Consider the following 12,610-nt stretch of genomic DNA (forward strand, 5'->3'; position numbering starts at 1 on the left):
GCCCCAACACAAGGCGGGCTAGGCGACAGCGTGCTATCCCAGGGTCGTGAACATGAACAGCTCCAAAGACCCCAAAGCACCCAGGCCCCAGAACACCCAGGGAAAGACCAAGGGCGAGGCAGTGCCGAAAAAAACCCAAAAATGACAGTTTTTCCCTTTTATTCCCAAAAAGGTTTTTTACCCTTTACATTTTTCTATAGGCAAAATTTAAGGGGGAAACCCCCAAATGTCACACTCCCCGAAAGTTTAACAGGAAACAAAAATTTTATCAGGCAAAAAGGCACACATGAGGATTCACGGGAGTAGCACCCAACTCGTCTCCTTGGCTTTTTCCCTCCGCTCCTCCGCTCACAGCCAGCTGTTTGTTTTCCCCCAGGTCCTTCTGTTAACACATCCCCTGGTCACCCTTTTTCATTTTAAACACATGTTCGCAAGGAAAAAGCCCCAGGGGAGCACTACCCCCTCTTAAAAGCAGCAACCCGTCTGCTCGACATTCTAAACCTAAACAAACTACGAAAAAATTTAAAAAAAATTAGTCCTCAGGAACAAACAAATTCTTCAAACAAAAAAAACCGAATTTGAAAATCTTTCTCGAAACACAAAAATTTTTTTCATCCAGGGGGCGGGTTTTTTCGCTCTGCTGGGGTCGTTGGGGGAGGTGGGGGCGGTAGATTGGCAGTGGCATCCGAGTGGATCCCCTCCCCAAGACGGCTCATGGTCCCCATTGACGTCGCTGCTCGCCTCACTGCCCAAAATGCTCTCCTCATCTCGGTCAGGTTTCTGGAATCCCATCGCCGCTACTGGGGCTAACGCCCTTTTTTTAAACCATGGCCCCAGGAGTAGTTCCCGGCCCCTGGTAACGCCAACCCGGGGTCCACGGGGAAAACCGACGGCGTTTTCCCCCTCTGCGAATTCGAAGGGAATGAGGGGCCCGCTACCACGTGTAGGGCCCTTCCCGGGGGCTCTGTAGCTTCGGCGGAGCCCTCGTTCCGAAGGGGTTATGCAGCAACTCTGTCACCTTTTTTGTACCTCACTTCCCTATGCCCCGGTCATGGGTCCCTTAGGGCATCCCCCTTCCCTTGAGTTTGCCACGCACCGTCGGGGCACCTCCCCCAGGTTTCCCCGCAGTCCCACGATACTGGTGGACATTTGGCAAGTTACGTCGGGGGGCCGCCCTGTGCCAAAACCACTAGTACTGGCTCAGGGGAAAACATATTTGGGCAGGTGTGAACCCTGTTCCTCAGCCAGCAGACCGGTAGGCCAAAACTGGCGGGCAGCTTGACGCCCCCAAGTCCCTGATTTCCCTGAAATTTGGTAATTTGAGCAAGGGTAGGGTTTTTTAAATTGCCCCACCATCCCACGGCTGTGGATGGAGGGGGGTCATCCGTGTCTTGGCACCCCTAACGTCGAAAACACCCGGAACACCGGGATCAAACTCAGGGCCTTTTGGTCGGGGGAGTGCAGTCAGAAGGCACCCAAAGGGGTAATGTTTCTTTTACTAAACCCCCACCACGGTCTGGGCCCCTCGTGGCTGGGTAGTGCATATGCCCAGGCCACTTTGAGAAATACCCAAACCACACGATGTATCGGTTTTTTGTGGCGGAGGGGCAGCGGCCAGCTTTTATTGCCCCTTTCCAGGGGGTGTCCCACACAGTACACCTTAAGGGGCACAGTTCTTTCTAGGGGGGGCCCTTCTTTGCACTGCAACATCACATGCTCTACCCACTAAAAAACACGTATTTCATGCCCACCGTAGAAGCTTTGCAAAGGGTCAGGGTCTTTTCTCACCCAAGGGGCCCCATGGAAAACCCGGCATGAAATTCCCCTCAGAACTCACCGCAGGCTTGGGGTACTAAAATTTACCCACAGTCATGTCCACTTCACTCAACGCCCCCAGCGTTTCACTAAAAAACCCACTTTGATCCACTGTAATTTTTTCCCCGGTCCACCGACACTTTGTGGGGGGGGCTTCCGCAGCCAGGGCCCTCCCAAACTGGGGCCCCACTGAACCCTAAACCACCGGACAAGGGGAGAAAGGGTCAGATCCCACTTTGTCCTTTTACCCCTCAATCCCTTTAGGGCGCTTCCAGCCCCTGCAGAGGGGAGCACACGGATCAGAGTCCTTGGGGACCGTGTGGAAAACTAGCCTCACAGGCGTGACTCAGGCGTCAGCGTTGAAAAGGACAGCCCCGGGCGGTGGACGATGTGGTAGTTGTACGTTCAAGGCGCCCTAACCATCTGCCGTGACCTCTGCTCCCTTTCAGCGACTTCAACCACTGTAGGGCAGCAGGGTCAGTCCGGATGGTGAATTGGCCCTAGAGGTTGGGTAAAAAGTGCTCGAGCCTTCCCCACCGCCAGCAACTTTTTCCTGTCACACAATAGTTGCGTTCAGGCTGCTAAATTGGCCTGTGTGGGCCAGAAAAACTCCTTCCCGTCCTTTATCTGTGACAAAATGTCCCAAGCCTTCTGCACTAGCGTCAGTGTCCAACGGGGAAAGGGGAAATTTCGGGTCAGGATGGGCAAGCCCGGGTGCTTCCCCCGGGCCTTTTCAGGTTGTCAAGCAGAGCCCCACGCCTCGTCCCACTGGAACACTCCCCTTTTCATGAAAGTGGGTGGAGGGGACCCGTTACACTGGCAAAAGTCCTGTACAAAGGGGGTAGTATGGACGGCCCCAGGTAGCTCTGCTTCCGCCCCTTTGGTGGAACGGGCCATTCTCCACCACCCCCCTTTGGGGGTCGGTGCGCACACCGTTTGACTTGACTACATGCCCCCCAAAAGGCACCTCATGCTGGAACATCGAACATTTCTTGGGGGAAGTTTGAGGTTGGCCTTCCTCAATTCCTCCGCCCTCCAGCTCCTCCTCGAAGGGGGCCCCGGACGATGAGTCTCAATTAGACAAACGCCATTTCCCCTGCAGGGCCCTCCAAAACCCCCCTCCATAACACCGAACAACCAGGGGGATTGCGAGACCAAAGGGCATACTGAATTGCCCCGCCTTGCCCGAAAGGGAAAAACCCCGTCTTTGCTTATCCCCCCACCATCTCCCCTGGTGATAACCCGATTCAGGGCGAGTGTGGAGAACCACCCTGGCCCCCCAATGCACGAGTGTGTCATCAATTCTCGGGAATGGGTATGAGTCCTTGATTCATGTCTTCGGCCCGGTAGTCCACACGAAGCGTTTTGTGCCCCTCTTTTTTTTTCACAGGACTACCGCATGACCATGGACTGTCTGGGCCCTTTAATCACCCCCGTCCGCCACTCATTGACGGCGCTGCATTCTTCTGCCTGGTTTGGGCAATACGTGGGGGGGGGGGGGGGGGGGTCTGGGGCAAACTACTCCGGGGTTAAGCGGTGCTTCACCAATCCCGGGGGCCCAGGTCCAAATCACCCTGCAAAAAATTTTGCATACTAGACAGGGGTGAGCATCTTCTCTGTCGTGCTTCCGTCAGGTTAGCGGCGCCCGGGGGCGCCGTCCTCGAGGGAAATCAGCAAAGGCCCCACACCCAAACCCAAACCCCCGTCCCCCACGATCTTTTGGACGCTCCATTCCCACAAGTGCCAGTTGACTAGCTGGCACCTTTGGGCCCTTTTCGGAAAGTTGGGGGTACCAAAATGTAACAACCCCTCCCCTGGGCCAAAAAAGCTCCCCCCAACCGCTACCCATCAGCCAGCTGAGTTTTGGATGGGTCCACGAGGCCTCTACTCCGCATCACTCTTTACAAAACACCGGGTTTTGACTCTGTCCTGGGGGCAAGGTCGCGCCCCCGTAAAAAACCCTACGCAGCCCAAACCCCTTGGAAGCAAGGGGACATCTTCCCATGCACCCTCACCCGCTTCTGCCAAGGTCGTCACACGCCTTCTCTGGTCAGGTAGTCAAGCCAGCAACAGGCCGTCCAGATCGGCCCCTACATGGCAGCCCCTGCACCCTGTGCCCCCCCCAAAAACGAGCCTCCACGGCCCCTTGATGCACAAATGCCCGTGCACCACACAGTTCTTGTGCGTTGGGGAAAGGGTAGTGGCCCAAAAATCAGGGCCCCCTAGGGTTTCTCACCCCAGTGTCCATGTCAAGCGGCATGGGTTCCCCTTTTACCCTCCACCTGCAGTGCTGGTTCGTGGCTTACCAAGGGGGGCCCGGGAAAACCTAGGACGGCTGGGTTTCGGCCCCTTTCCAGAGTTTTCTGCTTGTACCATTCCCTTTCCTTAGGCATGCACTCGGATGGTAAAATAAACCCGCCACAGTCCTTTCGCCTGTGGAAACTCAGAAACCGTCCCGGTGAGAGGGCGGTTCCGCTCCCTCGACACTGACACGTCGTGCCTACTCTCCGGCCCCAACACAAGCCTTTGGAAAATGCCGGCACCTCCTCAAAGCTACCTTCTCCACTTTTGCCTTCCGCCCGGAGGGCATGGTGGGGCTGAGCAGCTGGCCCTAGGCCACGGTTGCCTTCGGAAGGCCCGAAATCCCAAAGGCCCTCGCCCGCCCCTGCGGGCCCCGGGGTGCCTGCTTGACGTAGATTTTTCAGCTTGGTCCTCAAAACGTAAAAAAGAAAACGCGGGCCAGGACCCCAATACTTTTTTGCACCGCAGGGGACGACCTCCTTACCAGCCCTCCCTCCTCGCCGTGGGGGCAGGGTCTCGCCACTCCACGAGTCCGCTTCTTAAGTGGGCCGATATACCTCGGCCTGGGTGGTGCCCGAACGGGATTTCAAAGCCTCCCCCACGCTGGTGTAAAGGCAGTTGGGATGGGGCGAGGCCCAACCTTCCACCGCGGGGGCCCCCTTTGCACGTTACCAGCTGCAGGCTTCTCTTCCTTGCTCCACCCTGGGCAGATGCCCAAAATTTCAATTTGGGGGAAAAATGCCTCCCAGGCCCCTTTCCCGTCGTACTCAGCTGGCTTACCCTCACAGAAGTCTGGAGGCCCAGGGGCTGCAGGGTGGAGAACGCGTTGCCCGTAAAATAACACGCCCCGGGGGGGGGAAAGGGGGGAGGGAGTTTTCCGCCACCTATACCCAAAGGGGGGGTTCCCATGGGTTCCCCGCCTTCTGCAGCGACTATGGGTCTGACACGACCTGCGAGGCCCGGGGTTTCCCGCCACGGACCCCAGGCAACCCCAGTAAACTGACACTATGGCATCTGTTGCCAGAACCTCGTCTGCCTTCTCTGCTTGCAACGTTTCTACCCCGAACGCCGCCTTCTCCTTCATTCCTCCCTCAGGCCCCGAACCTGCCCTTTTAGGTCTGCACATCCTCCATCAGTTCACTCTTCACGCTGTTGCAGGGCCTTTTCGGTGTACTGCTGAGTTTCCATCTTCACAGATGCAAGATTTCTCTGTAGCACCTCAAAAGTTGGCAGAACTGCCCCTGCCCTTTCCCTTTCCCCGCATCTCGCGAGATGGGGCGCCTGCTCGTTGCCCTCTGTGCCTGCTCTTTTGCCCTTTGTGCCATTTTCCCCCCTATACCGGCCACATGGCAGTGCAGGTCACTGGCTCGGGTTCCCCACTGTGCCTGCCTCAGTCATAGCCCCTCTCCTCTGGCTGCTGCCATTTTGGACACATGTAAATCGGCGATCTCAATCAAAACAAATATCACAAATCCCACTCCCGACCCATTTGTTTCGCCGACCGCCTCGTCTCTCTCTGCCACCAACCAAGGCAGGAGGCAGACGGCGTTTCTATCCACAGGTCGTGAACACTGAAAAAGCTCCCAAAAGGCACCAAACACCCCAGCGTCCCAGAAACACCCGAGGGGAACGCCCAAAGGGCGAGGCAGTGCACGAAATAAACACAAAATGACAGCTTTCCTTTATTTTCACGTTATTTTCCCGACACTTTTCTATGCACAATATAGGGGAAACCCGCATGTACACGCACGATACAGCTTAAACGGGCACACAAAGTTTTTCGGCACAAAAACACACACGGGTCTTCACAGAGCAGCACCCAAATCTGTCTCTCTTGCTTGTTCCCCCCACCCCCCCAAAACGGCCCAGGCCCGGCCCCTTCATTAACAAAACCCAGGTCTTTTTTCTTTTCCATTTTCGCCCAGGAAACCCCGGGGGCCCATTAAATACCCACCTTTTCTTTTACCTGGGACAACCCCCAAATTCCGGATTAATATCCCCAACACCCTTCCTGAGGATGCCTTCCAATCAACGGGTTTTAAAGGGGGGTGAATTCCCCCTAGGAAGGGTTTTTTTCAAGGCGTTGTCTTTTTCTAGGAAAATGGGGTAAACCCTTCCCAAAGGAAAAGGGGGCCCCGGGGATCCCAGTTTTTTGGGGGGCCCAAGCCAACCCCCGGCCCCAGGCCTATTTATAATTTATATTTTTTTTTAAATATATATATATATATTTTAAATAAAATATAAAATTATTAAAAAAAAATTTTTTAAAAAAAAAAAAGATATATATTTATAAAAAAAATTAAATATATAAATTATATATAAAAATTATTATAATATATATATTATATATATATTATTAGATATATATAATATTTTTATATTATAAAATATTATATATATTATATATAATATTTTAAATATTTTATTATATATATATATATATATAATTAATTTAATTTTAATATAAATTATATTTATAATTTTGTTTATATATTATTATATATAATAAAATTATAAAATTATATATATTATATATTATATAATATATAAATATATTATATTTTCCCTAAATGGGCCGAATTTGGCGTCGTCAGGGATCGGTGATAGGATTCGTGTGCGAGAGATTATTGGTAATATCAAATATTTTTAATAGGGAAACATTATTTAATTTTCTTAATGTCATATAAAGGGGGCCCCGGGGACGAGTGGTTAGAGCATGGATCAAGACTGTCACAAAGGCAATTGAATCGAGGGTTGGGTCACCCGGCCGGGGCTTTTTTCCCCTTGGGGAAAGGGAATTCACCTCGATTGCCTACCTAGCACTGGGTGGCCAACCCCCAAAACAGTTTCCCTCCCGAACGGGTAAAAAAGAGATGGTGCCCGATAAAAAATAAAAGGGGGGAAGGAAAGGAAACCACCCCTCAAATTCAAAGAAAATCTGGAAACCATGTGCCAACGTCCCCTTTTGGGGGAGGGGCCCTTTAAAAAAAAAAAAAAAAAAAAAAAAAAAAAAAAAAAAAAAAAAAAAAAAAAAAAATATATATATGCATATATATATATATATATATATATATATATATATGTATATATATCTATATATATCATATACTTTTACCACACACACACACACGCACACACACACGCACGCACGCATGCAAGCACGAACGCACGCACGCACGCACGCACACACACACACACACCCCACACACCCCACACACACACACCACACACACACACCACACACACACACACACACACACACACACCCCACACATATATATTATATATATATATTTTATATTATATATATAATATTATATATATATATATATATATGTGTGTGTGTGTGGGGTTGTGTGTGTGGTTTATGTATTTATATGTTATTATGTATATATGAATATATAAGTATACATATTGAAATATATATGTATATATATCAGGTATATAAATATATATATATATATAATATATATTATATATATATATATATATATATAATATGTGTGTGTGTGTGTGTGGTGTGTGTGTGTGTGTGTGTGTGTGTGTGTGGCTGTGTGTAATATTTTACATATATACACATAATTGCAAGATTATAGGCTTTACTGATAAGTGTTTTATAACACTGATATATATTTTCTGGGGAAATGAAGGCCGAGGCCAAGAATGTTGTTTACGGTAAGTGCTAGATGAAAGAGTCCGTTAGCATTGGTAACGGTAGCTGGTTGTTTTTTTGTGTTTCGTAGGTGAATTTGATACTTGTGTTTTGAGTTAAGATAATTCAGAAATAGATTTACTTGGGACGGGTATCTGAAAAGATCGAAAGTCTCATCATTGCATTCGTCATTTTTTTTCATGGTGGCACAAAAATGCTTTGGCGTAGGATGTTGATATTGATTGATTTTGATTAGTTTATTCAGACAAATAAAATTATACATAGTACTGAGTTTGTGCTGCACAAAAATTGGCTGAGCCTAGCGAGGGTTTTCCACACTCACTAAGGCCCCTTCGTAAACATAAAGTGTATCTAATTATTGACCATGATACAAATGTACAGAAACAAACTGAACAAAAAATAGTTGAAAACCAAATGATACGTACAAACGAAAAAAAGAACATCGAAATGTAAGAAAGTGGTAAAAATTACTATTCTTAATATAAGAAAACGTTTTCCAACTCTTTAACACAGTATGAAGATAATCAGCATAAAGCATCAAAACAAAAGCAACAAAAAAAAAAAGCATGAATAAAACATAAAGAAACGTACAATAACTTTTTTCAAACAATGCACTATCTTTTATGCTTAGAAATTTTGACATTTGTTCACGAAGAGCTTTTTGAAACTGTTCCTTTTTTTCTTTTTTTTTCTTTTTTTGTTGTTGTTCTGATGGATGAAGGCATGATGTTCTATACTCGGGGTGCATGATATCATTTTTTTTTTTTTGGTCTGGTTCTCAACAGAGGGAAATTTTTAGGAGAGAGACGGTGTATGGGATACCTTTTTTTTTTCTTTGATTGGAACGTATCTTTACCATTGGTTAAATATTCAAATGCAATATTTGCATATCTAAAATAAATGCAATCTTTACGTTTTAATAAGTCAAGCCTTTTAAACTGTTGTTTGGGATGGTTGTATCTCCTTAGCCCCATAATTACTCTAAAAATCTGTTTATGGGCCTTATTTTGAGGTTCAAGTTTATCCGTTGATACTCCTCATACAAGGTATAGTATGTGATATGGGGATGGATTAGTGAGTAGTAGATCGATTTAGGGCTTCCCGGGTAAGTTTGCTTCGAGTATGGAACAGAATGCTACATAAACTGAGATTTTCCACTATACGGTTGTCCTAAATAAGTTTGAATGTTTCGAGCAGAAGGACTGATTTGCGAGGCCAATTTAAAGCCAACATAAAATAAAAATCAAATCATTTGTCATGTCCAGGTTGTTATTAACAGATTTTACAGCAACCTATCAAACAAGACCCGTGGTACAAAAAAAAAACAATGACCATTTCCATTGTTATTGTTGCCTTGGTTTACAATAAGTTTGATTTATTATAATTTGACTCGGCTGTTCTAACCATTTGGGTAATTCTATTTCTAAACTACGGAACTGTTCATCGTAATTTGGTTGTTTCGGGGAATTTCTGTTCATTCGTTTCTTTCCTTGATTAAAGCTCTAATTTCGTTTGTTATGTGTAGCTTCTATGGACATTTTGTTTAATACCTTTTGTTATAGGGGAAAATATTTTTAAGCAGAATGTTTTTTTGTTCGTTGATTACTGCACTGATGATGGAGATTAGACTGTCATCGAAACGCTTACAAATAAATATGAACTTTTTTTGCAGCACACACCACACACACACACACACACACACACACACACACACACACACACAAATTATATATATATATATATATAAAATATTATATATTATAAAATATATATATATATATATTTGCACACACAATATATGTCTGTGTGTGCTCCTTTTATATCGATCATTAAGTTACTGGGGACCTACCACGTACTCACTCCAAGAGCATCACAACATGAAAACTACAATTAAGTATCATGCTGTGACCACGGCGGCTCAAAATGAACCTACCCTTTTTAAAAAAAAAAAGAAAAAAAAGAAAGAAAAAAAAAACAGCATTGTAGCGCTTAGTAAAGCCCTCATCAAAAGCGTGACTCTCCATGTGACAACCCATAATAGTCTTAATTTCTTGCAGCCATCACGCCATCGAAAGACATTGTTCAAGGTTAGACTCATATTGTGTTTTCAGAGAACTACATTCCTTATTATTAGGTCCTCTTCGTTTCGTTTAAGAGACGAGGTAAGAATATCGTGTTTTTGCATAAAAAAGTGGCAAGTTATATGAAAAACAAATACGTATAATTTTTTTTAATAAATCAAAAAAGTATATACCCCCGACGAAAAAAATATACAGGGACTTTTACGATGACTCTTTATTGTCAACATATCCAAAAAAGGAAAAGAATCCTGTGTTAAAAAATTTTTAATAAATATATATATATATAAAAATATAATTATTAATTATTATATATATAAAAATATAAAAATTTATAAAATTAAATAAAACTATATACACTTTTTTTATTTTTTCATTTCTTTATTTAATATTCAGGGAAATTTTCTTATTAAAAATAAAAAGAAATACTTTTTCTTTCTAACTTAACTTTTTCCCTTGATGAAAGCTTTGTTTAGAAAATATTTTTGGTATTCCTCGCCCCCGGGGGGTTTTTGGGGTTTTAAAGGGAAACCCAGAAAACCCATTTTGAGTTGTTAAATCATCTCGACTCGCATATATATATATATATATATTATATTTTATATTTATATATATATTATATATATAATTAAATTAAAATTTTTATATATATTTTATATATAATATTAAAATAAAAATTATATAAAATTTATATATAAATAATATGTCCCTCTTTAATCTTAATTCTTTATTGAGAATGCATTTCCCAAACCATGGTGTTTAAAGGGTTAAAAGGTATGTGCAATTAGTGATTCTCATTTTCAACCTATTAAAATTAAAAGCCTAAAAAAGATTAAGCCTAGAAATAGAAGCTTCTTGTGAAATTGCTCTGGGGTACAGAAGTGCTCATTAAATATTCCCTAACCCCCTTTCCCTGGACACACAGGAATGAAAAAATTGTACAGTTATTTTTTTCTACATAGGTTCCCCCAAAAGTACACTTTTTTCCCTTATTTTATGCAGCGTAAAAGAATCCCCAAAATTTTTTGAACCATGAAAAAACAAAGGGAAACAGTCTCATTATCTTGAAATGTTTGCCCCCTTTAAAAAAGACTCATGGATGGAAGAGTTTTAAAGGCGGGGTGCAAGGGGCAGGAGAAGGGGAGAGGAGGAAGGATGCAAACCCCAGGATCACAAAACCCTCTGGGGAAAGAACAGGGGCATTGCCGTAAAATCTTTTGGGCAACATTTTAGCCTCTGGGTTTTATGGCCTCCCACAACTTCTGTAGTGGTAAAGCATAATAAGCTCCGGTAATTGTAGTACCTCTTGCCAAAAAATCTATCATCATTACTTCATGCTGGCCCCAAAAGACTGAGCATACCCTTGCCTGCCGAGGGTGTGACCCAAGTTTCATCCTGTGTAAATAGTCTGTCAAAAAGTCCTGTTTTTCTTGGCACATGAGTAAAGGAGCCTTGGAATAATGGACTCATTCGTGCTTCTGAAAAGGTGTGGTGAGTATCTGGGAACCCATGGTCATGAGTGATTTGCCCACAGCCCTTAATATTAATCTTGACATCTTGGATTAGCTAACGAACAGTATACGGCGATCACCCAAAAAAATGTCTCCACTTTATGGATGGGTCCACATCAACGGCAGACTGTGGTCGCCCTGGAGTAGCAGGAGTTTCCACAGATCTGCGACCAAAACCTGAATTGGCGATGGCAATTGTTTAAACGTCATATGATGGGGCATCTTCCCCATAAGTGGCTTCATTTCATCGAAGGTCTCTTGTGGTGTGCGGTCATTCAAGTATGAAAATCCGACCACAGCTCGATACATCAATGCTTCCATTTTCACACTTTACTGCACCTTCAGCAGAAAAAAAATATGAGTTGAGCACTGGAAATCAACACCTGACCTATAGAGATGTGTATCATTAATCATGTGAAATTACAGTCTCCTAGGATAAACGGAAGTAGGTCAGGGAAAATCTTTAATGAGCGCCCCTCGTACTTAGGGAACTACGAGTAATATGATGTTACAGCTAAAGATAAGCACAGAAAAAAATCCCTCAACCGTTAATCAGTAATTTTCGATAGGGAATTAAATATAACGCTTCACATTTAATAATGCAGAAATCCATCTGTTGGAAATGTGAATTAAAACCTATAAGATTGTCAATGACTTTTTTGAAATATGGCGTATGCTAACTTGTTTATACTGTTGTGCAATATTTCTGAAGCGGAAGAACTACCGCCGAGAGGCAATTATAAAAAAAAAAATAAATAATAATAATAATAATAATAATAAATAAATAAATAAGAAGAAGAATGACAGTTTTTTTTTTCTTTTATAGTAATCTCTTCAGACAAATATTTTCTTACGGATTTCCAGTCTGCTCATCAAGTTATATTAGCCTCTACCACCGACTTCTTTCATAGCAAGCCGATCACGAAACCTTTGCGTGGTCAGCATGCCAGTAATAACTGTTCAGCGGGATTACTGCTTAATTTTTTTTTCTATTCTCAAGTTAATCAGTTATAATTTTTATCGACGTATAAAGATAACTATCAGAAAGAATAATGGCCTTGGTAAAAAAAAAAAAAAAAATCCCGAACAACCTGCGTGGATTCCTTAAAGTACGAGTATAATTTCATGGTGTCCTATGGCAAGACCTTTACCGAACTAGATTAAACCAGTCGGCAGGTGGCAGATCATATCACATGGAGCAACTGTTTTTGTTTCGTCTTCTACCTTCAGTC

Source organism: Penaeus monodon, unplaced genomic scaffold (genome assembly GCF_015228065.2).
Source record: "Penaeus monodon isolate SGIC_2016 unplaced genomic scaffold, NSTDA_Pmon_1 PmonScaffold_791, whole genome shotgun sequence".
Classification (NCBI taxonomy): Eukaryota; Metazoa; Arthropoda; class Malacostraca; order Decapoda; family Penaeidae; genus Penaeus; species Penaeus monodon.